This window comes from Otolemur garnettii, unplaced genomic scaffold, assembly GCF_000181295.1.
Source record: "Otolemur garnettii isolate 467f Iridium unplaced genomic scaffold, OtoGar3 scaffold00012, whole genome shotgun sequence".
Taxonomy (NCBI): Eukaryota; Metazoa; Chordata; class Mammalia; order Primates; family Galagidae; genus Otolemur; species Otolemur garnettii.
Window position 1 is genome coordinate 28,718,277 of NW_003852407.1, and position 10,892 is coordinate 28,729,168.

Here is a 10,892-nt window from a genome sequence, read left to right on the forward strand (position 1 = left end):
ACACAGAAAGACATATGTTCTTATTACAAAGAGAGCTAAATAACGTGTCCTCGTGGACATAAGTGTGAAATGATAAGCACTGGAGACTTGGAAGGATGAAGGGGTGAGAGGGAGGCGATGATGGGAAATCATTTAATGGGTAAAATGTACATTATTTGGAAGATGGGTATCCTAAAATCTCTGACTTCGCCACTACACAATCTATGCATACATTACACTTGTACTTTATAATTTATACAAAATTTTAAAAACTTCAAAAATTGTCAAATTTGTGGATGAATAAAAAACAGATAGTAAAAACTAATAATCGTTTTGACAGACTGAAACATAGTCAAGGCCTCAGTAAAAGTATAGTTATGCATTCAAATAAAAATAAATAGATGGTAGATAACAGGTAGGTGGGTAGGTAGACTGAATAACTGATAAATTGATGTGATAAGATAAAATCACATAAATTTCAAATGGAAAAAATATGATAACCACAAGTTTAGTATAAACCCCCAGTTACGCTATAGGGCACAGGTGCTCTGTATCATAATGGGTAAGAGCTTGAGCTTCAGTATCAGCAAAGCTAGACTCACAGCCAGGTCCACCTGTTAGGACTATGTGACCTTGAGCAGTTTGCTTAACTTTGAAAGCCTCAAATTCCTATCTTATAAAATGAGTATAGTTAGCCTTCCACATCTGTGGACCCAAACAACTATGGACCAAAAATACTGGGAAAAAATTGTATCAGTACGAGAAACAGACTGTTTTTCTTGTTATTATTCCCTAAACAATACAGTATAGCCACTATTTAAATAGCATTCACATTGTATTGTGTACTGTAAGTAATTTAGATATGACTTAAGGTATCCAGGAGGATATGCATAGTCCATATGCAAATACTACAACATTGCATATCAGGGACTTAAGCATCTGCAGATTTTGGTGTCTGTGGGAGGTTCTGGAAGCAGTCCCCAACATACATACCAAGGGAAAACTGTATACACTCTTCTATCACTAGTGATGTAATAGAACTTGAACTACAATTCAAGGCTTCTGATTCCTCATCTGGTGTCTTTTCCATGGAAGACTACCTTCAAATGTTTGACAAAGACATCTTAGGAAAAATATTAGAATTATTCCATAGGACCCAAGAGCTCCAACCAACATCAGATCAATAGAGAGATGTTATCAAGAAGCCAATTTAGTGATCTGGAAAATAAGTTAGTCAAAACACAGAAATTAAAAATGAATAGATCGATTTGTTGTAAAAATAGTGTAAGGGATGTGTAAGATATAAGGAAAGAGCTAAGATTCATTTAATTAAAATCTCAGAAGGACCTAAGTTTCATGCAACTATAGACTCAAAAGAGGGTATGACACAAAATGGGACTGAAGCAATATATATAACAAGATACAAGATACACAAGAACAAATTTGATTTATTTATAAACAAATTTGACTTATTTGACATATGTAGAATGCTCCACCCAACAATGAGGGAGTATGCATTCATTCCAAGAACACATGGAATGTTTACAAAATTGACCTCATGCTACCCATAAATAAATCCTTGACAAATTGTAAATTATTAAAATCATTCAGAATGTATTTGCTGACCACAGTGAAACACCCAAATGTTTGAAAATTAAGACTATTTTTTAAAACCCACTCTGAGTCAAAGAATAAATCACAATAAAAATTAGAAAACATTTGAAATATGCTATGTAGCATGATAAAAATATGAACCAAATTGTATCTCAAATTGTACCTTAAAAAATGTATAGTATTAAATGCAAAAGGAAAAGACTGAAAATCAATTATTTAGCTATCCATCTCAAGAAAATAGTACAAAGGCCTGGTACAGTGGCTCATGCCTATAATCCTAGCACTCTGGGAGATCGAGGTGGGTAGATTGCCTAAGCTGAGGAGTTTGAGACCAGCCTGAGCAAGACCAAGACCCTATCTCTAAAAGTAAGGAGGTGTTGTGGCAGGTGCCCATAATCCTAGCTACTTGGGATTGGGAGGCTGAGGCAAGAGGATCGCTTAAGCCTAAGAGTTTGAGGTTGCTGTGAGCTATGATGCTACAGCACTCTATAGAGGGCAACAAAGTGAGATGCTGTCTCACACACACACACACGATAGTACAAAATTAACAAGTTAATTATCCAAAGAAAAATAGAATAAGAACATAAAGAAAAAAATAAAAATAAAAACATAAATGAATAAAATAGAAAACAAGTGTACAAAAGAGGAAATCAATAAAGTTGGTTCTTTGAGGAGATAAAAATAGCATCGAGAAAAATCAATCAAGAAAAAACAAAACAAACAATTGCCAATATCAGGAATGGAATGAAAATGGAAACATCCCTACAGGTTCTACAGACATTAAAAAATAATAAGAAATCCGATTAGAGGCTCCAGATGACCAGATGGGGACAGAGATGAAGGGACTAATAAGATGTGAGAGGAGTCACTGTCCCTGCTATGCAGGTGTGGGTCTGAAGCTGTCAGAGCTGGGATGGGGACAGCTGCCCTACTCTGCCCACAAATTCTCTTGGCTGCCTCCATGCTAATAGACTCAGCTCATGTAAAAGCTGCATCCTCTGGGTCCTCAACGGCCTTTACCTGACCAGAATCCTAAAGCCCTGAGTGAGGGATGCCAGCTCATGTGGCAGCAGCTCAGGAAGGTGCTCTTGGGCAGTGTCCCTATTTCTGACAGCCAGTGTGGTAGGAGGTAGGACAGTGTCACTGTGTAAAGGCTTGAAAGTGGAACCAAGCCAGCAAGAGTCCCAAAACTCTGTGTCTGCAGGGAACAGAGTATGAGCCAGAGTCACCAGAACAGACTAGAATGAGAGTGATGGGGACAGTGAGGCAGAGGGAGGATAATGCCTCGTCACAGTCACAGAGCTGATAAGAAGCAGCACTGAGGACTGAATCACAGAGGCCAAGGTCCTCTGGCCCCAGGGCTGGGCAAGGGTACAGGGGAGGCCTGATCCCACCAAGACTGGCCCTGTCATCTGCCTCTTTCTACAGGTTCCAACATGAGGGAAGCACGGGGAAGTGGAGGGTGTCCCTGTCCCTCTCTAGTCCTGTCTCACCCCAGCCACATGGTCTCTGGAATTGTGGCATCCGGAGACTTCACTTGTTATTTTCTCAGTCCTTCAATCTGAGGAGCCTGGAAATAGCACAAGCTTGAGGTTTGGAGTTCAGGCGAAGAGTTATACACAGAGGGTCCAATTCCTAGCAATCAATGGAAAGAGGAAGGTTATCCCAGGAATTGGTACCAGGATGTATAAATTATTAGAAGTAAAGCTGAACTGGGAGTGCTCAGAAAACCACAGATCTCCACTTCTCTGGGAGAGGAGAACCGGGGCAAGGTCAGGGCTATAATGGCTGTCTGAGAATATGGGCATCTAGTGGAGGTAAATAGAGATTTGGGTCAGGGAGGGAGCGGTCCTTCCACCTGGGCACAGAGTGGAGACAGACTCTGTGAGGGAAGGAGGAGTTAGGGAGCCCAGCAGGATTGGATGCCATCTGGAAAAATCACGTTCTTTGCTCATTCATAAGAAGCAATTCCTCATTCATTCAAGTTTGGTCATGAGACTGCTGCACTTCAGCCACATCTTCAGGCTCCACTTCTAATTCCCTTGCTATTTCTACCCACATCTGTGGTTACTTCCTCCATGGAAGCCTTGAACTCCTTAAAGTCATCCATAAGGGTTGGAAACAACTTCTTTCAAAATTCCATTAATTTTGATCTCTTCCCATGAATCACAAATGTTCTCAATGGCATCTAGAATAATGGATCTTTTCCAGAAGATTTTCAATTTGCTTTGCATAAATACTATCTATGGCAACTATACCTTTATGAAATGTATGTCTCAAATAATAAGACCTGAAAGTTGAAGTTACTCCTTATTCCATGGACCAAAGATTGAATGTTGTGTTAATAGGCAGGAAAACAACATTCATCTCCTTGTGCATTTCCATCAGAGCGCTTGGGTGATCAGGTACATTGTCAATGAGCAGTAACATTTTGAGAGGAAACTTTTTCCAGAATAGAAGATCCCAATGGTGGGCTTAAAATATTCAGAAAAACATCCCATAAATAGTTGTCATGAAGGCTTTTTTTTTCATTGACAGAGCAAATTTAGCATAATTATTAAGGGCCCTAGGATTTTTGGAATAGTAAGTGACCTTTGGCTTCAACTTAGTCATCAGCTGCATTGCTTTTAATAAGGGAATTGGTCTATCCTTTGAAGATTTGAAGCCAGGAAAAGCTTCTCTCTAGCTATGAATGTCTTAGATGGCATCTTCTTCCAATATAAGACTCTTTCGTCTACATTGAAAATCTGTTGTTTCGTGTAGCCATCTTCATCAGTGATCTTACCTAGCTGGTCCAGACAACTGGCTGCAGTTTCTGCATCAGCACCTACTACTTCACCTTGTACTTTTATGTTATCAGGATGGCTTCTTTCCTTAAGCCTCATGCACCAACCTCTGCTAGCTTCTCTTTTTTTTTTTTTTTTTTTTTTCTGCACCTTCTTCCCCTCTCTCCTCCTTCACAGAAGAGAGCTAGGGTCTTTCTGTGGATTAGGCTTTGGCTTAAGGAAAGTTATGGCTGGTTTGTTCTTCTATTCAGACCACTAAAACTTTACTCATACCAGCAATAAGGCTGTTTACTTTCTTATCATTTGTAATGTTCATTGGAGCAGCACTTTTAATTTCCTTCAAGAACTTTTCCTTTGTATTCACAACTTGGTATAGGAGGCCTAGCTCTTGGCTTGTCTTAGCTTTCAACATGCCTCCCTTACTAAGCATAATAATTTCTAGCTTTTGAGAGAGACATCTGAGGCAAGAGAATTGCTTAAGCCCAAGAATTGGAGGTTGCTGTGAGCTGTGATGCCACAGCACTGTACTGAGGTCAACATAGTAAGACTCTATCTCAAAAATAAAATAAAATAAAATAAAATAAAATAAAATAAAATAAAATGAAGTGAGAGACACCCAATCTTTCTTTTCACTTGAACACTTAAAAGTCATTGTAGGGTTATTAACTAGCTTAGTTTCAATTTTGTTGTATCAGAGAATAGAGGCTGAGCAGAGGGAATAAGACAAGAGAACAGCTGGTTAGTGGAGCAGTCAGAACAAAGACGACGTTTGTCAGTTTTGTTTATACAGGTACAGTTCATGGAACCCCAAAACAATTACAATAGTAACATCAAAGATCACTCATCACAGGTTGCAATAATAGGTTCAATAATGAAAATGTTTCAAATATTGAGAGAATTACCAAACTATGACACAGAGACACAGAGTGAGCACATGCTGTTGGAAAAAAATGGTGCCAATAGACTTGCTGGACACAAGGTTGCCATAGCCTTCAATTTGTAAAAAACATATCTGTGGAACAAGATAAAGTGAAGTGCAATAAAATGAGGTATGCCTGTGTTTGCAAATCATATATCAATAAGAGGGTTAACATCCAGAATATATGACAACTCCTATAACTCAACAATAAGAAAACAAACAACCCAATTTACAAATAGACAAAGAACTTAAATAGACATTTCTCCAAATAAAATACTCAAATGGACAGTAAGTAAGCACATGAAAAGATGATCAAAATCATGAAACCTAAGGAAATGTACATCAAAACCATGAGATACACTTCCCACCCCTTAAGATGGCTACTATAAAAAAAGAAACAGAAAATTAGAAACATTGGCAAGGAGGTGGAGAATCTAGAACCCTTGAGTATCACTGGTGGTGGGAATGCAAAATGTTGTAACCACTGTGGAAAACAGTTTTATGATTCTTCAAAAAGTTAAATATGAAATTACCATATGACCCAGAAATTCCACTTGTAGGTGTAAATCCAACTGGGAGCAGGGACTCAAATAGATATGTGTTGCTATGGCTTGAATATCTTTGCACCCTTCCAAATACAACAGTGTTGGCGGTTATTAAGAAGCGGCAAGTGTTCCAATCATGAGAGTTCCACCCTCATGAATGGATTCATGCCACTATAAAAAGGGCTCATGGGAGTGGATTTGCTCTCTCTCACCCTCTGCCTTCCATTCCATAAGAAGGTCCATACCACATGCTGGTGCCTTGATCATGGACTTCTCAACTTCCAGAAATTTCTGTTCTTCATAAATTACTCAAACTCAGGTATTATGTTATAGCAGCTCAAAACAGACTAAAAAACTTATACACCAATGTTCATGGCAGCATTGTTCACAATAGCCAAAATGTGGACATAGCTCAAATATCCAATGATAAATGAATGGATAAATAAAATGTGGTATATTATTCAGCCTTTAACAAGAATGAAGTTCTGTTACATGCTACAGCGTGGATGCACCTTGAGGACACTAATGCTAAATGAAATGAGATAGAAAAAAATAACTAATATTATATGATTTCACTTGTATGAGGTAGCTAGAATAGTCAAATTCATAGGAAAAGTAGTATGCCGGAGGATACCAGGAGCTGGAGGGAGGGGAAAATGGGACCTTATTGTTTAATGAGCACAGAATAGCAGTTTGAGATATAAAATGTTCTGAAAATGGATTATGATGGCATATCTCATATTCAAGGACATGGCATAACTCTCTGATTTTTTAGGTCTTTATTAGAATGGACTCAAAGAAGTTGAAGGTGGGGAGCTGAGCTAAGAAAGAAGATAGATAAGTGCACATCATCTCTGCTGAGGCAAGCTGCAACTCCAGGAAAACAAATTCCAGGTACAAAGCCCATTGCCAAGTGGACAAGAGACCCCCTTCCCCAAGAGACAGGATCACTGTGTGCTCTCTGCAAAAGAGCAGGAAACAAAAGACCTCTTATTTTACCCCGTAGGAGAGAGACACTAAACACTCAGCCTCCTTCTCCAAGGAGGTTCCACTTGTGAACCCAGGCATCATCCGCCCCAGCATAAAATTGAACAAGTATTTTCCATGCAATTCTGAACTCCCAGGCCACCCTTCCCTCTCATCTGGTGGTCTGATAGCCTGCCCCCTGCAGAGCCCAGAGTATTTGGCAATTCCTTGAGAGGCCTGGGCATTGTGTGGTCTACTGGACAACAATGCAGAAACAGTGACTCCAGTGGAAGTTGGGAGGTGCAAGAAGAGAGAGACATGTGGGACAAAGAGACTCACCATGCCCTGATGATGTACAGAGGCGCTCACACCCTGGAATGGACTTGGCAGTGCACTTCCCTGTTTGCTCAGTGCAAGAACCCAGGGTCCAGCCTCTCAGGTTTTCTGGATGAAACTGCCTATGGATTCCTACTATCAGGCCACTGGAGACCCTTTGAACTCTCCCTGTTGAGCAGTGATTGTACTGCCCAGAATAATTGCAGTAGAACTCTTGACCTGAGCTGTCTACCTGGGGATGCTCCAAGGTTGAGCAGCAGTTGTTTGTACTGGGAGGGACTGATTCTTCTCCTCCAGCTGTCACTGGTCGGGGGGTGGGGGGCAGGACACTGCAGTTGTTTATATCTCTGCCCAGCTGAGATTTCAGCCTAATACCACCACTCTTTGGGATTGGATAGAGGCTGGATGACTACAAGACAGAGAAAGCTAACACTCTCACACCAACAGGTCCTCAGAGTCTCTGGCTGCATCTATGAAAGGGACCATGGTAATGCTGTAGGGGAAAAGCCACAACCACAAGCCCCAGCTAATTGGTAAAGGGCTGATTAACTCCACTTCCTGGGGCCCTCAATCCAATTTCACCTTACCAGTATTACTAGTCAAACTGCAGAAAATAATTATGGGGCCAGAATTAGCAGAAGAACTCTGGCAACATAAATAATCAGAGTACGTCAACTCCATCAAGGAATGACAAAGGAGATACAACAGAAGATGCCATTCATAGATAAATGGCTGAAATGTCAGAAATAGAATTCAGACTATGGATGGAAAATAAAATGAATAGAATGGAAGAAAAGATGGAAATAAAAATCCGAATAATTGTTCAAACGTTGTCTCAAGAAATTAATTAATTCAATGACAAAATCACCAAGGATATGAACATAATGAGAAAAGAGATAGCAGAGCTCAAGGAAATGAAAAAGTTATTTGAGGACCTTCAAAATGCAGTAGAATCCCTCAGTGATAGAGCTGGCAGGCAGAGGAAAGGATCTCAGAAATCGAAGACAAGGATTTTGAATGTTCCCAAGTATTCAAAGAAACAGAAAAATAGAAAAACAAAGCATTCCCTAAGAAAGTTGTGGGGTCATTCCAAAATGTCAAACATCTGACTTATAGGAATTCCTGAAGGAGAAGAGAATGGTCCTAAAAGCACAGATGCTTTACTCTAAGTTATTATGAAGGAGAATTTCCCAAGCATTGCAAGAGATACAAATATTCAAATAGTAGACAGTTTCATAACCCCAGCAAGTCTCAATCCAAATAAAGCATCTCCTAGACACATTATAATTGACTTTGCCACAGTTAATATAAAGGAGAAAATCCTTCAAGCAGCCAGGCATAAGAAAAACATTACCTACAAAGGAAGAAATATTAGAGTGACTACAGATCTTTCAGTCAAAACTCTTTAAGGATGGTCATTGACCTTCAATCTTCTAAAACAAAACAACTTTCAGCCCAGGATCCTGTATCCAGCTAAACTGAGTTTCATTTGTGATGAAGAAATCAAATACTTTACTGACATCCACATGTTGAGGAAATTTGCCATAACTAAACCTGCTCTCCAGGAAATACTCAGACCTATTTTCCATAATGACCAGCACAATAGTCTATTACCAAAGTAAACTCACCCAAGATTTATCAAATGAAACCTAATTTCCACAATGGTGAAAAAATTAAAAGTATCCACTGGACCTTTGAAAAACATGATGGCCAAAACCCTACCACACGTATCAATTCTTCCAGTTAATGTGAATGGCTTAAATTGTCCTCTACAGAGACACAGGTTGGCCGACTGGATACAAAAACTCAGGCTAGGTATCTGTTGCCTACAAGAGACTCATCTTACCTGAAAGGATAAAAAAAGACTTGGGAAGAAAGGATGGACATCTACAATACAGACAAATGGAAATCAGAAAAAAAAAAAACCAGAAGTTGCAATTTTATTTGCAGATACAATAGGATTTAAACCAACAAAGAAAAGGAAAGACAGGATAGACATTACATATTTGTCAAGGGAAACACTCAACATGAAGAGATTTCAATAATTAACATTTAAGTGCCCTACCTAAAAGCTCCTCAATTTATAAAGAAAACCCTAACAGATATGATCAATTTGATATCTTCCTGCACTATAATAGAGATTTAAACATCCCTTTGTCAGTTCTGAATAGATCCTCCAAGAAGAAACTAAATAAAGAAATAATAGTCTTAAATTTGACCCTAGAACAAATGGACTTAGCAGACATCTACAGAACATTTCCTCCTAACAAAACTGAATACACATTCTTCTCATCAGCCCATGGATCATCCTCCAAAATCAATCATATCTTAGGACACAAGTCTAATCTCAACAAATTTAAAAGAATAGAAATTATTTCTTGTATCTTCTCGGACCATCACAGAATAAAAGTTGAACTCAACAGCAACAGAAATCTTCATACTCAAACAAAGTCATGAAAACTAAATAACCTTAGGCTGAATGATAGCTGGAACAGAGTCGAGATTAGGAAGGAAATCATCAAATTTTTGGAACAAAATGATAATGAAGACACAAATTATCAAAACCTGTGGGATACTGCAAAGGCAGTTTTTTAAAGGGAAACTTATAGCATTAGAAGCCTTCATCAAAAAAACAGAAAGAGAAGAAATCAACAACCTAATGGATCATCTCAAGCAACTGAGAAGGAAGAACAATCCAACCCCAAAACCAGCAGAAGAAAAGACATAACCAAAATTAGAGCAGAACTAAATGAAATTGAAAACAAAAGAATCATTTAGAAGATCAATGAAACAAAAAATTGGTTCTTTGAAAAAATTAATAAAATTGGCTCGGTGCCTGTGGCTCAAGTGGCTAAGGCACCAGCCACATACACCTAAGGAGGCGGGTTCGAATCCCCAGCCCGGACCTGCCAAACAACAATGATGGCTGCAACCAAAAAATAGCCGGGCGCCTGTGGTCCCAGCTACTTGGGAGGCTGCAGCAGGAGACTCGCTTGAGCCCAGGAGTTGGAGGTTGCTGTGAGCTGTGAAGCAATGGCACTCTACCCGGGGGGGAATAGCTTGAGGCTCTGTCTCAAAAAAAAAAAAAAGAAAGAAAAAATTAATAAAATTGATAATCCTTTGACTAGCCTAACCAGAAACAGAAAAGTAAAATCTCTAATAACATCAACCAGAAACAATAAAGAAGAAATAGCAACAGATACCACAATTTTTTAAAAATCCTCAATGATTATTACCAAAAAATCTATTCTCAGAAATATGATAATCTGGAGGAAATGGACTGATACCTGGAAGCATGCCACCTTCCTAGACTCAACCAGAAAGAATCAGAAATTTTGAATAAACCCATATGAAGCACTGAAATAGCATGAACTATACAAAATCTCCCAAAAAAGAAAAGTTGGGGACCAGATGATTTCACATCAGAATTCTACCACACCTTCAAAGACCAACTAGTACCTATATTACATAACCTTTTCCGAAACATTGAAAAAGAAGAAATCCTCCCCAGCATGTTCTATGAAGCAAATATCACCTTAATCCCCAAGCCAGTAAAGGACCCTACAAAGAAAGAAAACTCTAGACCAATATCATTAATGAATATCGATGCAAAAATATTCAATAAGATCCTAAGCAAACAGAACTCAATGATACATCAGAAAAATTATACACCATGATCAAGTTGGTTTTATCCCAGGGTTACAAGGTTGGTTCAGCATATGTAAATCTGTAAATATAATACACCAC